Raw genomic sequence first — 16,866 nt, 5'->3', positions numbered from 1 at the left:
TAGTGATGATCGGCACTTAGTGTCAGTTATCCATCGCAACCCTAGGCTAGGATGACACTCTCATCCCACCAAACCCCATCAAACAAAAAACCTTGCACAAATTTGTGCAAGGTCACTCGATTCAGCCTCAAATCATCTCATTTGTCCCTGCTAGATGTGAATCACACCGAATTCTTTTCTCTTTCATCTTTACAATTCAAAATCCAAATCAGAACACTAGACCTAAAAGAGTGACCATGGGATTTCATTTGTCGTGGCTCTTCTCTTTCAAAATCAAAGCATGCATGAATATTATATCTGATTTCATTATTGTTATTCATTGTCCAGAGGTCAAACGCCATGACTTTAGACATTAGGGCTTGACCGATGGTCCAATGGCCTCAACGGTCTTCCTTCTCATCTCTTCGTGCCCAGGTAAATCCTACACTATTTTCCCTTCTGGAGTTCTCTGATTTCAACTCTATTGCTATTATCATCCATCTGTCATCACTCTCCACTAACTATTTGAACCTATCAAAACCCTAAGCTACTTGAATGCCACTATTAATAGGGCATTCAATGTCTTCACCTAACAAACAATCAATATACACTTAATACCAATGACTCATACACTGAAAGAATTAAAAAGTTCAAGTCTTTTATGCTAAGTTTAAGTTCCAATAGTTCCCCTCTAATTTCTCTTTCTTCCTTTTCATTGTTTGTTCGAGTTCAATCTCCGTGAGTTGATCGTTGTTTGGTTGAATTCCTAAACGGCTAACAATCAGCATTTACTTGGCTTGCTTCTCCTCAATAGGTCAGTTCATACTAACCTCTTCTCTTTATTTTTCCTAAATTAGTTATGTGATTTCGTGTCTATGTTGTTCTGCTGTACATGCTAATATATGATTTTCACCATGTCTTGCTATTCATGTTATTCTGTTGCTTCTAGAATTAATGATTTCCTGATAGTCATATTACTTTAGTGTTGTTGTTTAATCTGTGATAGTTATTGGACTTTAACTCTCATGGTCTAGTTAGTTAAGATGATTCTGCACTATCCTTATGAGCAAATCCTTTTAAGTCCTCATGATCAAAATAGAGTAAATCTTATATTAATGATATTATGCATGATTCATCCCTAGAAATCAAAAGATAATGATTATATAGGCACTATCATGTCTACTAAGTCGATTCAATCATTTTTTAAACTTTTTTGATGTTCTATTAAGACATCTCTTATTCAGGAACATGTTGCTTTGATCTTCACGACCGTATGGATGTACTGCTTTATCTTGGTCCAATAAATTATTCTTATTTGAGTTCATGTCTTGCCTTCAATATGTTTGCTTTGACGATCCTAGCCAACAATCCTATTATTAATGCCATGTCTGTTCTAAACAATGTGGTTTGAAGTCATGTGATGAACTGATTGGCATAGCCCTCATTAAACCTGCTCACTTACCATGTCTTGATCAGCCATGTCATTACTTGTTACCTCATGATTGTTTGAATCATGTGGTGTAGCAGTAAGTTACTTGTATTGTCACATTGATTGAATGACCTCTGTTTGACTTCTGTGATTGTATCCTCACTTATCATGCTACTTTTGTTACTCCAATTATAGTCATGAACTCTTTCTATTCCCTTAACTTGAGAAAGTTGTATGCTTGGATCAATGTGCTGCTTGCCAAGATTTATACTTGTAGCCATGTGCAGTCTTGACCCTCCCACTATGTTATATTGCACTCAAATGAATGATCCCAATTAAGAGACTTGCTCCTGTTTCTCATGTTAATCTACTTTGCTTAAGTAACTCCAGACTTGATCATGTTGCCATGTCATCTTGATGGAATGAGATTGATAATTTGTGTGTATGAAGATAATGAATTGAACTCTGTTGGTGTAACTTGAACTCACTTACTTATTTAAATGAACTTATTATGGTCTGTTTATCTTTTTTTAACTAACTAAGGATAGACATTCCTACCTACTGCTCCATGTCTGTCTATTATCTCTAGGTTTAAAAGAACCATATCATGAATTGGAGTGCTATTTGGCTTTAGTAGTTTGAAAACCTATTAAACTGTACATTGTTAGTATTAGATATTATTAGGAAAAACTTACTTTTCTGTTTACATTGATGTCTCTATTGTTTTCTATCATGTCTAGGAAGTTTGAACAAAGTTGTTAGTATAAGTTTTTAGTGAAGTAAGATTTCAACTATGTGTATATCTAATATGGACTGATCTGAAGATCACTGAAATATTTTTTTACCTATCCTAAGTATTATGAACCTAGTTAATGATGCTGAAATATTGAATCCTCGGTAGAATTAATGAGATCAATGCATATGTCCTTCCATATCATTTACTGATACTTAGATCACTTAACAAGGCATCTATGAACTTTAATTAGTTAAAGATAACACCTATCTATTGACGATATACAACTAGCCCTCTTCAACCTATAACTTCCTTCTAGTAATGATCTACTAAAATATTCTGATGCATGTTATGATCAACCTTAAGGTCATTGAGGTTGCTAGACCCTATAAGTCCAATTGTAGTGATTTATATTTGTACTTAGTGTTCGAGTAAGGGACCTTAAGGTCAATATTGTGATTGGTTCTGAACTACCTTTGAACTCTAATAATAGAATCATGTTCTCTATAGCTATTTGATTCATGTTGTTGAGCTTTTGTGTGAATGAACCTTTATGTCCACTTTTGACAATGTGAAACTGCTAACGTGAAACTTTATTTGTGTTTAAACCTTTGAGGAATATTAGTAGTGGGTGACTAAGGGTATTTGGGTGCGAAACTTGGGTTTGTGATTAAGGTAAGACACAAGCACTGCTCGGGGTCCATGTAAATTTCGTGAACGCTTAAGTGTTAGGAGGCCCACAGGGGAGGGTTTTACTCTAAGCCTTTGGTCATCAACTCTTACTAATCCTCATAGAATTAATACAAGTAAAACAGGTTTCACTGTATCTCTAAGCCTTTCATTATTATTGTTACGTGTTATAATTTTTTTTATCTCACATTGATTTACACTAATTATTTCCTTGTGGTTTATGCATGTTCAATCTGGGCCTACTGAGTTTCTTGGGACTCATGCCCAGGTCTCAGAACTGGATTGCCTCTTTTATCCGATTTACTAGAGTCTGCCGCTGATGTGAACCCCATTGTGCCTTACTATCCGCTGGCCTAATGTCAATAGTCCAGCTCTCTCCCTCCTTTCTCTCATTTTTTAACGATAACTATTACTATTTTTTGCCTCTATGTATATGTCTTTGAAGCTAACATTACTATTGGATATTGTATTGATATTTTGGTTGTTTAGGAAACATATGGCAAACCAATATTTGTAGGTAAAAAGGCCAAACTGGAATTGTAAGATCGTTTGCATTCGATACTTGAGCAATAAATTTTTTGAGGCTAATCTAGCTCATAAACAAACGGTTTTATCTATGTTTCTCATACAACCACTATTTTAATGAAATAGAGGCAACCACATTCATAAGAAACAACAAATGAATTTGAAAAAAACATAAGACTTCTTGCTAAAATAGTTTTCGGATAAGGTATACCCCATTTCTAATTTAAGGCACATTTTTAAAGTAATCTTTTGCTTTACAAAGTTATAAAAATTACAAATAATTAATATCCTTCTCTTCAAGGTAAATGCACAACTCTTTTCAAAACGATGAGCTTTTAAATAAGAATTAAAACAATTTTTCATAAAACTTACTTAGCCATTTTTACCACTAATTAAATAGAATATAGACCTCTCTTTCCCTAAACCTAGCCTAAGTTTAAGGAGTTACCTCAGGTAGATTTTATGGGATGCCTAACACATTCCCCTAAGAGTAACTAGAACCATTACCCAAATCTCACCAGTTAGCAGACCATTAGGATAGTAATTTCACGAACTTATAGTTACCCTAATATATCTTAAATATTATGTGGCGACTCTCTTTTATCAACTTCAGTAGAACCATTAGTTTTATTGTGACTAGTGCAAAATAGGATGCAACAACACGACGTCTCTGTTCAGGATTTACACTTAGGTTCTGACCTTAGCAGACTTACGCTAGATTTGAACTTGGGGATGTTTGTTTATTTTCTGCCTGCCAATATGTGTTTACTCATTTTTGCCTATGTTTTTGCATGGCTTTACAACCTGCTAATATGTGTTTACCTGCCTGCTATTATATTATCATTGTTTCACCACAATTATTTGTTACTGTGTTACACCCCATATTTTCGTACGTGAGAGTACGTCGTAAGTCAACTGATGTTAGCTCATAAATGAGATCGTCTTTGAAAGTACATACAGTAAGTTAATCATGTTACCTTGGAGGTTACAAATCTTTAAGATCATGGATAATAAGTACCAAGAGGGTTCAAAGGCTTAGAAGCTAAACGAATTGAGGAAAATAAGTTACGTCGAAAGGCGACAAGTTGGAATGTTATAACATGTACTTGTGGGGTGAGACTAGGGTTCTTAACATTACAACGAGGTTATGTTATGATTTATTTTAGTCATATGATATTCGTGTGTTATATTTTGAAGTCAAGCGAGTTGTGAAGCAAAAGCTGGCAAAGGTCCTCACAAGTTACATTCATAAATGTGCTGAAAATTAGGTTAAATATAGCTGAGATTTTCTCCAAATATACTTGGAATTACGGGGTGATATACCTACCGAATTGAAGATATACACGTGTAGTTTCTAACTCATTTAACCATTCGTCGATACAACATTGGAGTAGAGAGATATTTGTGTTTTCGCGAGACTACGCAGGCAGTGTAAAACACCAGCTTGTATTTAAGTCAATTATAAGTCGTTTTAACTCATACTTCTCTACCACAACAGTTCCTAAACCCTCCTAAATACTCTCCAAGGCTTCATCCATGATTCTAGGGTAAAAACCTATGATACAAATATGAATCCAACGCTAGAAATCTCGTGGTGCTTGCTAGATCGTAGTTCTTCATCTTGTGACTGTTTTGGAGGGTTCTTCACAGGTAAGTGACCTCAGATTTCATATTTTTCTTGTTGATTAAGGTAATAATTAGTCCCTCTTTCATATATATTAGATTTTCATGGAGAACTACAAGTGTTTACATACAAACTTGAACACCAAAAGTTGATTCAAGAAGATAATACAACACCTATAGTGTTGTGATGTCATTGAGAATAGTTGCAGGCTGTGCTTGGCTGAAATATCATGTTGGTTCTACTGGTTAAGGTGAGTATAACATCCTACTACATGTGCTTGAAGTTGTTTGTGTGTTGGTTGCATTATTTGAGCAAAATACTACAAGAGCAGATTTGAAATAATTTGAGATGTTATTGTTCTTAATTGACTGTTTTGGAAAGGTTGTTTCCATGAACTATAAATAGTTGAAAACCCTTGAAAATGACTCTCTTATGATGTTATGATAAAATATTGTCTGCATGTCAAAATTGTTGTTGGTACTATGAGTATGAAGAGAAAGGACAATATAAGAATGGAAAGTTGTACTTGTTGTTGTTAGATTGTTGGGCTGTTTGAGGGTGAATTAGAGATGAATAGGAGGTTAGAAGTTCTCCAATTGTACTTAATATCATGCTGGCTACATTGTTAAGTTAATGAATGAATGATAATGGTGTTGAAGGGTGCTAAAGGGATTCAATCGGAGCTTGCCGCTCGTCGTGATATGTTGATGACTTGTTAATGAAATATTTTGTACCCTGTTGTTGATATTGTTATTATTGTATTTCTCTGGTTGTTGTTGTTGGTATGTGTATTGGATGAGGTCCTTGTTACAGGGGAAATGCTGCCCAAATTTACATAAATGAGCTACTAGTTTCAGTTGCGGAGTTAGCCTTTACTCAGCATTGATTTTGAATCTCCTTATGCTATGGTTGATTGAGTTGGGTTGTTTGAAGAATTGCTTGGAAGGTACTAAGGAATAAATGGAGTTAAGGTATGTTAAGGCTATCCCTTCTTTCCATTTGGCATGATCCATATGATACAAACGAAATAAGCAAACGCAAAACTTTAAAAAATGACTCTATTCTTATAAGTACTAGGGGTGCCTATGTTCTTGATTCCCATGTGACCTATTATTATATCATTTGTTCATGGGTCACATAAAATACGTAAGTTGATAAAGTTTATTTTATGATATTAATCGAAGGCATATTGATCTTATGACATCCTGAGAGAACTTATTGACTTACTTCTTATACATTGCATTAATTTATACATGTACATTAACCCATGACCATATAGCGTTATGTACTCATATATTATATGTATATGGGGTATGGAGAAAGGTTATGGCACTATATATGCACCATCACCTGATCAGCTGGTATACGTTGATGATTTTGCCCACAGAGGCCGAGATGATATGATGGATGCCCTCAGAGGCTTGATGATGTTATGTACACATATACCTATGCATGATATGACATTTATATGCATACGCATGATATTATAAATGTTTAATGATTCACAGACTTATTCAGACTTACAGGTTAAGTTCTTTACTACATGTTTCTTTCATGTCTTTTATATACTGCTTTCATATCTTACATACTTGGTACTTTATTTGTACTGATATCGCTTTTGCCTGGGACACAACGTTTCATGCCCGCAGGTCTCGATAGAGAGGTTGACAGTCCCCTAAGTAGGCTATTAGCTCAGCTGAAGGTGTTGGTGCACTCCACTAGCTCCAGAGTTGCCTATTTGGTGAGAATGCTTTGGACATTGGTATGGCGGGGCCCTGTCCCGACCTTTACAATTTTTATGTACTCTTAGAGGCTTATAGACAGATATCTTGTATATGTATGATTGTGTGGCCTTGTCGGCCTATGTTTTGAGTGTATAAATGATCATTTCGGTCCTATAGGCTTGTATGTCACATGTATAAGTTTGTATACCATACTGGGTCCTCCTATGTCGAGTATTCTCTTATGTTTAATTATGATCATCTCTTGATGACCTTTCTGGCTCATTTACCCATGATAGTATGATAAGAATGATACGTTATGTTAGTACTCGATTGAGTTAGGCACCGGGTGCCCATCACGGCCCTTCGGTTTGGGTAATGACATACTGCATTATACACTGTCATCACATTTTTCCTATCGAGTCTTCTCCGTACACAATCACACACAATGGAATGCAAGGGTTATCTTTTCACCCATCCGAACCTTCTTTCAAAACTCTCTAGTTTTAGGAAACGGCTATGTCAGGTCAACTGACATTCTGTCTCGTAGTGATTCAGTCCAACTCAAAACTTAGGAAACACTCTACTCTTAGCAATCATAGGTTATGCTGCATAAACCTTAGGTGGGTCGATCTTTGGTATTGACTCACAATCAGGAAAGCCACCTTAATGTCAACGGGTCATGCACCCAATGATATGCCTTCTGTGGAATGACGAATCAATACAGATGAGACACTAAGGATCCAGAGCAAAAAAACCTAACAAACCCTTCACCCCTTCCTAGAGGGAAATCAACCACACGTCCCGGAAATCAGCGTGGTCATGGGAGCACCTCACCAATTGAAGCAGTGGTGGAGGAATATCCGACGAGAGCACGAAGATGAAATTAGGACGCATCTAGGAGAACTGACCGCCCTAATCAACCTTCGAGTTGACAGGGTATTCACCAGGTTATTGATAGAGTTCTAGGACCAATCCAAGGTTGGTTTCAAGTTCGTTGATTATGAACCGACGCCAACACTAGTGGAATTTACCAGTTTCAGTGAGTTGCCATTTTCTGGGGGAAGCCTATACTGCCAATCATCATGCTGGACTACAGATTCCTCTACACCCTGGGTTTGAGGAACAACAATAACTTGAGAAATGTTGAGGATGGATGGGTGATTTTAGACCAAATATTTGACCAATTTGGGCTTCGAGAGAGCTACGACTGGCATCTTGAGGAATTTCAATGTGACCAAGCAACATGGGAGAGCCTTCACCCCCTGACCTTTTCCTTAGCACCGCTGGGATTTCTGGTTTTCCCAAAAATAAAGGGGCGGAACAACATCAACCTATTACCCCTAGTTTTGGGTACCTTTCGAGGAAATCTGCGGGTAATGCTTGTTCATATGATACTGGCAGAGATGTTCAGAGCACTGTCAGCATGTTCAAGAGGATATGATTTCATCAGAGGCTGTAATTTGCTACTACGTATATGGGCTACAGAGCATTTCTTCTAGAAGGAACCAACCATTGACTACTTTGTCGGCACTAGTAACATGATCTGTAACCAAAATGAAAGGATGAGGCATTGGGTTACACCACATGGAAGGAGGAGTAGCAGGAGCTGTTGACCCACTTTAGCGGGGAATTCATCAACTAGAAACTTTCTTGGTTGAGTGGTAGAGTGATCCTGAGAAGCCTCGGAAAATACTTGATCGAGCTAGTAGGCCTGGAAGGGATTCAACCTTGTGCGCTCTTTGGTCAAGGACATATTTGTAGGAGGATGATTACAATGGGCAGATTGCAATCCCAAGGGTAATAGGACTCTAGGACGAGTGGAACGACCTGATCACAATGGGAATGGGGCAAAACTTCGGGTGCACGCCTGAGTATTTTGTGTGGAGCAATGAAGAAGACGAATTGGCCAGGCCTAGTAGGGAGGGATTAACCGAATTGGAGGACTCGACAGTAGTCTTGCAAATATGCCATGAGATCCTACTTCAGTACCTTTTTAGCAATGCCATGCATCAACAAGTGGTTCCGGGATCGATCGATTACATGTTGCCGCCGCTGGATGATAATAACCAGATAGTTGAATACATACAGATCGAGTCTAAGACAGAACTAGAGGAAGATCCAAAAGAAGAACCAGAGTACAATCATGATGAAAATGAGGAGGAGGTCGAAGAGGATCATGAGGAAGATCCAGAAGAAGAGAGTTTAGGAGGAAACTCCGGGGAGGACTATTGAGTTGCTGGTTGATTTCCTCTTTGAACTTTTCGTTCCCTAAGGGCGATTCTATAAGCCCATGCAATCTTTGTAATCACTGAAAAAACCGTGTCACCCTCCCCCATATTTGTATCAATGTTGAAGCCTTGTAATCCCACTTGTAACCGACCAATTTCATCAATGAAAAAATAAGTTTGCTCCGTATCCGAATGTGTCAAAATCTGATTGTTTGTCAACTCGTGATTTTGCCCTACCTCTGGCAAAGAGACGTCCTTACATATCTTATAAAACATGCTTGTTTGAATACGTAAACTAACTGTTCGATGTGATACTGACTTCTACTTTTTTTTATTTTCTTGCTTTATCACTTTATTTATTTATCCTTGAAATAAAGGTTAATTTGTGTTGATACCTAAAACTAGCTGAGCCACCGTACAACCTGAGGTCCAAAGGGAAGATGAATGCAACACACAATCCGATCAGAAATGCTCTGGTGGTAGTCAACAACCCAAGGGGATCAGGGGGAAGGGACAAGACTCGGAATGATTAACATGTTGCCCGAATGGAACACGAGATGGAGTCATTAAGAGAGGAGGTAAAAAAGATCAGGGAATTGGCACATCTGGCCGTGACGACGCTTCCACAACCACCCTGTTTTCCACCCTTTAATTCAATCCCCGACCAGTTTCCTCCACCCCGACAATCTACTAAAACCTCAATAGTTACCACCACAAACCCCCACCATAACCCAAGTTATACCACCAAAAACCCCCGCAAATCCACAAAACTCTCCCATATACTCACCCTGTATTACCAATTATGTTTAAGCATCACAAAATCCACCAGCCACCACCAATTTGGTCCACACCCCTCGTGATAATGTCACTTTCACCACCAACCACACGTAGCATATACATGCGGCACACATCGGCACCCATGAGCAATATGTTCCACCCGTATATAACGCATTTGAACCTACCTTTACCGTGCCCATCACTGCCAGAATGCCTTATGAGATAGACCAGTATGCTCAAATGGAGGGAGAAGCAAATTCTAAAGAAGATGAGTCACCGTCTGAACATCTACGGGTACTAAGGAAATAGATGAATAACCTGCAAGTTGCTTGAGGGAGCGAGAGCTTGGATTATGAAGACCTATGCATACACCCTGATCTTGATATACCCATATGGTTCGAGCCTCCAAAGTTTGATATCTTTGATGGAGCAGGCGATCCGCATACTCACTTGAGGGCATACTATGACAAGTTGGCCGGAGTGGGGAGAAACAAAAAGTTAAGAATAAAACTATTAATAAGAAGCTTGACTGGGGAAGCGTTCCCTTGGTACACCAGGTGAGCCGAAATATTAGAGAGAGTGGCAGGACATGGCTGAAGATTTCATGAACCGGTTCAGGTTTGACACTAAGATCACCCCAGATAGATTCGCTTTGGTGAACCTACGTAAGAAGCCCTCCGAGTCAATTCAGGAGTATGCTCGTCATTGGAGATCAGAGGCTGCCGGGGCAGAACCCCCGTTGGATGACGAGGAGCTGACAAATTATTTCAGTCGTGCTTAAGAGGGAATCTACTTCCAGAAGATGATGGGGATGATGGGTCAGAAGTGAGCTGGTCAAAATGGGAGATTTCTTGAAAGAAGGTATTAAGTCAGGGAAGATACAATAATGGCTGCGCTACAGGCTACTAGCAAGGCGATAGAGTCCGGTTCTATCGGCAATGGGAAGAAGAAGAAAGAGAAGTGACGGCGATTGCCCCCTATTATCAATCGAGTCCTCCCTATCTATAAAACCTCTATTACGCAAACACTCATTCTCAAAACCAACCCACGTACACCCCAGTATATAACACCCAACCATACTATATTACTCAACCCCACTACAACCCACCCCGAGCATATGCTCCCATCTAAACCACCATCCACCAAAATAGACCCGTTTATGCTCCCAGACCATGTCCGAACTTTGAAGTAAGGAACCCCATAAACTTCACCCCGATTGGTTAGGATTTAGCCCAATATATTTGAGAGATTGAGAAGAGCCGAACTGATATACCCGATGGACGGAAAAATTGTCAATCAACCTACCAAGTATGAAAACAAGAATTATGCCTATCATTCAGGTGCTCCTGGACATGACACCGAGGACTGTTATAGGTTAAAGAATGAGATCAAAGTGCTGATTAAGAGTGGTGCTATACAATTCACCCTAGACCCACCAACTGTAAACCACAACCCACTACCAAACCACAGATTCCAAGGAGCTAACATGATCACCCTAGATGAGGACTATGACTTGAAAGGGACCATTGTTACTATTGGTAATGCCGGAGTGGCAAGGACACCTCCTCGGGAAGATCCATTGATCAATGTGCAACTGAAACCGCAAGTAATGGTTCAGACATTCCAACAACAACCCATCGCAGCCATTAGTGATGAGGATAATCAAGAATATAAAGCAGTTCCGTGGACTTATCAATCGAAAGGAAAATCCAAGATGACAAATACCGCAGCTGCTCATGGGATGACTAGGTCAGGCAGAAAGATGCTACGCTCCAGAAAAAGTAAACCCCCCGATCACGAAATAAAATCAGAGGAGGAACATAACTAACATAGAGGCAGCAGAGTTCTAGAGGAAGATGTCGGTTAAAGAGTACTCTATAGAAGAGTAGATGAGGAAGACCCCTTCCCACATATCAATTATGGACTTATTGATGAGTTTTAACAGTCACAGAAACGCTCTGGTGAAAATTTTAAGTGGGGTGAGCGTGCTAGGCAATACTACAAGTGAGGCACTAGTAGAAACTATTAGGAAGATGGTGGAGGCGAACAAGATTTCCTTCCATAGGTATGAACTTCTTGTGGAAGTAATAGATCACAGCAAGGCTCTGAACATCACGTCAAGTGTGGAGACAAAGTCATATCTCGAGTACTTGTCGACGGGGGGATCTGAACAAAACATTTTCTTATTCTCTACTCTGCGAGAATTAGGCATTTAAATGACGGAGGTAAAAGAAAGCCATGTGAGAGTAAAGGCGTTTGATGGGTCACAAAAGATATCATCGGAGAAATCTACTTAGCTTTGAAAATTGGACCCGTTGGGTTCCCAATACTGTTTCAGGTGATGGATATCTCATATTCATAGAACATATTATTGGGAAGTCCTTAGATGCACATGCCAGGGGCAGTTCCTTCCACTCTTTATCAGTGCATGAAGTTTGAATGGGATTGTTAGGAGATTCTGATACATGGAGAATAGAACCGATCAGCCTATTTGGAGCGTGCAATTCCTTTTATAGAAGGATTAGATGGGGTTGCCTTCCATGCGGCTGAGATCATGCAGGCAACAGAAATAGGAAAGATGAATAGGATCACAGCGTGTAGTCACCATTTGAGTAAAAAATGGCAATTCGAGAAATGATGAAGTATAGATACAGACTAGTGACTGGATTGGGAGCCCGATCAGATGGGATAATTGATCCAATTCAACCAAAGGGGCAAAAAGGTACCGCCGGCTTGGGATACCAACCTACAACTGAAAGAACATACAAAAGTAACCCTTTTAAGAAAGTTTTTGTACTAGAACATGTTCCGGGCCCGGGTCAGAGCTTGCCGCAGGAAGAGGACATCATCGACGGGATGGGAAGATTGTTCATGGCCATAATTGAGGAATGTTGCGGTGAGGCTGATATCAAGACACCGACCATTCAGCCGAACCAGGAGAGACCTTGGAGAACTTGATAACCAGTCCATCTCTGGTTCGCCGGGAATCTTGGTAATGTAGAATTATAGTAATTTGGAATACCGCATGGTCAATTGAGGCTTGGACCATGCCTGTGCTTCTTTGTTAAAATCGCCTTTTTGAATGCTGAGACGTTCCTTTTGATGAAATAAACGAATTCGTTTCATAAAAATCATTACAAATTTATTTTTGTGTTTTTTATACTTAATTTTGTTTTCAGTAATCAAATTAATAAAAACTCGTGTTCCCTGATTATGACATGTAATGAAACCCTTGAGCAAAACAACCCGGATTACAAAGAGTATGACGAGAGTTTGATGCCAGAGAACCTACTGCAAGAGATCGAATAGCTAAAAATCCAAAAGAAGCCCAACCTTAAAGAAACAAGGATGATCAATCTGGGAAATGAAGAAGATGTAAAATAAACTCGAATCAGTATCCATCTGAAGGCAAAACAGAAGGAAGAATTGGTAGAGCTCCTCCGACAATACATCGATTTGTTCTCTTGGTCATATGATGGCATGCCCTGACTAAGTGCTGACATCATTTCACATTGATTTCCCACCAATCCCACCAAGACACCATCCAAGCAGAAACTCAAAGAAAGAAGTCACCAAGCAGATAGAAGCAAATGTGGTAAGGGTCACCAATTATCCTACCTGGTTGGCAAACATCGTACACTGGTGGCGAAGAAGGATGGAAATATTAGGATAGGCTTGGGATTGGCTTTGTTTCTACAGGGTCATGTCGTTCGGACTCAGAACGCTGGGGATGCCTACATGAGGGCCATGACGACTCTCTTCCATGGCATATCCACAATGAAAATTGAAGTATATATGGATGGAGTCATCATCACATCTAGGAACAACACAGATCATTTGAGTGATTTGAGGAAGTTCTTCGAACGGTTGAAGGTACAATTTTAAGTTGAATCCTCTGAAGTGTGCATTTGGAGTTTTCGCTGGAAAAATGTTACCTTTCATTGTCAGCAGGAAGGGGATAGAGCTGGACCCTTTGAAGATCAAAGGCATTCAAGACTTGCCTCCTCCCAAAAGCAAGAAGGATGTGATGAGTTTCCTCAGAAGATTGAAATGCATCAGCCGGTTCATAGCCATGCCAACATTCATCTTTGAACAAATTATCAAATTATTGAAGAAAGATGCCGCAGTGAAGTGGACAGAAAAATGCCAGAAATCTTTCGATAGATTAGAGGAGTATTCATTGAGTCCACTAGTACTAGTTCTCCTGAACCTGGGAAGCACCTGCTACTATACTTGCACGTGTTGGATAATGCATTCGGATGCGTATTGGGATAGCACGATGAGACTGGAAAGAAGGAGCAGGCTATTTATTACCCGAGCAAGAAGTTCACACCATAGGAAGCCAAATACACCTTGTTCGAATGAACTTGTTGTGCTTTGACTTGGATCACTCAGAAGTTAAGACACTGCCTATCCGCATGTACCACATATCTGATATCCCGACTCGACCCGCTCAAGTCAATATTTCAGAAGCCGATGCCTCCGGGAAAGTTAGCTAAACATATACTTTTCCGCGAGTTTGACATTGTGTACGTGATGCAAAAACTATCAAAGGACAAATATTGGACGATCATCTCACACAAAACCCGGTGGACAAAGATTACGAGCCACGTACAACATATTTTCTAGATGAAGAGGTGTTATTCGCTGGGGAGGACATTTTAGAGTCGTACCCAGGGTGGAGGATGTTTTTCGGTGGAACTGCAAATTTTAAGGGAGTAGGAATTGGGGCAGTCCTAATTTCCAAATAAATACAACATTACCTGGTCTCATCTAAGATAAGGTTCCCCTGTACAAATAATATGGCGGAATACGAGGCATATATCCATAGGATTAGGATGTCGGTCGAGTCGGGATATCAAAAGATTTAAATGATTTCAACCTTTTCCACCCTATTCCCTTACCCCTACTGCCATGCCACACCCCACCCCTACCCTTAACCTTCCAAGTAATACAATTTTTCTTCGTACCAAACACACCTTTACTCTATTAACTTTTGTACTATCACGACCCAAAATCCAAATAACCATGATGGCACCTAACCTCACCCACTAGGTAAGCTAAATAACAACAATCCGATTCAATTAATATTTAACTGACTCTAATACACTTCCCAAGGACTGGTACTACAAATCATAAGCTTTTAAGATAAGAATTTACAAAGTTGTTGTGAAATAAAAATAATACGTTATCTGTTTGAAATATACATGAGCGGATTTGAAAATTCTAAAGCTACCTAGAACAAGCGGCAGATATGACTCGATCGCAAGTACATCTTCAATGTTAGCTCCTGCCATGTACAACAGCATCAACATCCAAAATTTGCACGCAAGGTGCAGAAGTGTAGTATGACTACAACCGACCCTATGTATTCAATAAGTAACAAACCTAACCTTAGGTTGAAAGTAGTGACGATCTTGTACCAAGGTCAGAGTCCACACCAATAATCAATAAAATTCTCAACTCGTATACAATTCTGGAAAATAAACTTTTTCTTATCAAGTATAATAGTAAAACTCAAATGTTTTACCAAAAATCACCGAAAATATGAGTAACTCTGAAATCAGTGAGTTTTCTCAAAAACTTTAACGACAGATAAGAAATTTCATTATTAGATGACATGAGGAAAAATACCTCTTTACGCCTACATATCAAGTATGCATGTCTAATGCAATGCAACACTGTGATGAACTCATGTACTCACACTCTTAGAGTACTCAATCTCACTGTCTCTCATTTCCACTCATTACGCTCAATATTCAGCACACTCAGTCACTCGGCACTGTACAGGGTAGATCCAGCACAAATATAAATGACAACTCGCGCACAGTCACTCAGTATTATATATGGCCAATCCAGGCCAAGGAAGATCCATCCCAAATATATATATGTATAATAATTGACATTCAGTCACTCAGTACTGTATAGAACCAATCCAACCCAGGGAAGATCCATCCCTCAATATAAATAATTAGGCAAGATCCATGCCCAGGTGTAAATACTTAGGGAAGATCCATCCCAAAAGCAAATGCTTAGGGAAGATATATCCCGAATGTAAATTCTTAGGCATGATCCATGCTCAAATGCAAATGCTTAGGCAAGATCCATACCCAAATGTAAATGATTAGGGAAGATCCATCCTGAATGTAATTGCTTAGGAAAGATCCATGCCCAAATGTAAATTCTTAAAGAATATCCATCCCAAATGTAAATTCTTAGGCAAGATCCATGTCCAAATGTAAATGCTTAGGGAAGATCCATCCCAAATGTAAATGCTTAGGAAGATCCATGACCAAATGTAAATGCTTAGGCAAGATCCATGCCCAAATGTAAATGCTTAGGAAAGATCCATGCCCAAATATAAATTCTTAGGGAAGATCCATCCCAAATGTAAACGCAATTGCGCTCACTATGGGGGGTGCAGACTCCGAAGGGGCTCTTTCAGCCCAAGCACTATAATAAGCCAGATACATGCATAAATAAATAAAGACATGTTGCGGCGTGTAACCCGATCCTATAAATATCACTTACAATCTGGCCCTCGGCTTCACTCAGTCAATAATCTCTCCAGCCTCTCGGGCTCACAATGTCATGAAAATCGGCCTGACATGATGATATGATGTATCAATGAATAGCAATAGAGACTGAGATATGATATGAAAATAATAGATGTGATTGAGAACAAAATTACAATTTAAACAAATAATTCAATAGCAATAAGACCTCTGTGGGTCCCAAAAATATCGGCACGTAGCCTAAACATGATCTTTAACATGAGTCTCAGCTCAATTCCTCTAACACGTGGAGGATATGTGGATAATGACATGATTATTTGATTATGCAACTCCACATAATCAATTAAGTCACAATTTCTATGGTGCACGCCGATACGCCCATCATGTGCGTCACCCCCAAACAAATCATATAACACGTATTTTTGGGGTTTATACCCTCAACTCTAAGTTTAGAAATGTTACTTACCTCATACAAGCCGAATCAAATCAGAGCAAGCTAAACAATACTCCAAAAAATCCATTCCGCATGTATCAACCTCCGAACGACTTCCTATCTCCTCAATTCCAAACCAAACGATCCGAAACTAGTCAAACAACGTGCAAATTAATCAAAATATACTCCAATGCTTACAATTTAACAAT

At 39.1% G+C, this 16,866-nt stretch overlaps 1 long non-coding RNA gene across 1 annotated transcript; it reads left to right on the top strand.

Moving 5' to 3' along the window:
- The first annotated feature begins 454 nt into the window (after window positions 1-454).
- Window positions 455-6,986, top strand: LOC138906749 (uncharacterized). The gene is made up of 2 exons (XR_011414364.1): window positions 455-5,951; window positions 6,630-6,986. It is a non-coding gene; the product is annotated as an uncharacterized lncRNA (long non-coding RNA).
- Window positions 6,987-16,866: the final 9,880 nt, after the last annotated feature.

The sequence above is a fragment of the Nicotiana tomentosiformis genome, chromosome 2 (genome assembly GCF_000390325.3).
Source record: "Nicotiana tomentosiformis chromosome 2, ASM39032v3, whole genome shotgun sequence".
Lineage (NCBI taxonomy): Eukaryota > Viridiplantae > Streptophyta > Magnoliopsida > Solanales > Solanaceae > Nicotiana > Nicotiana tomentosiformis.
This window is presented reverse-complemented; position numbering and strand designations above follow the sequence as displayed.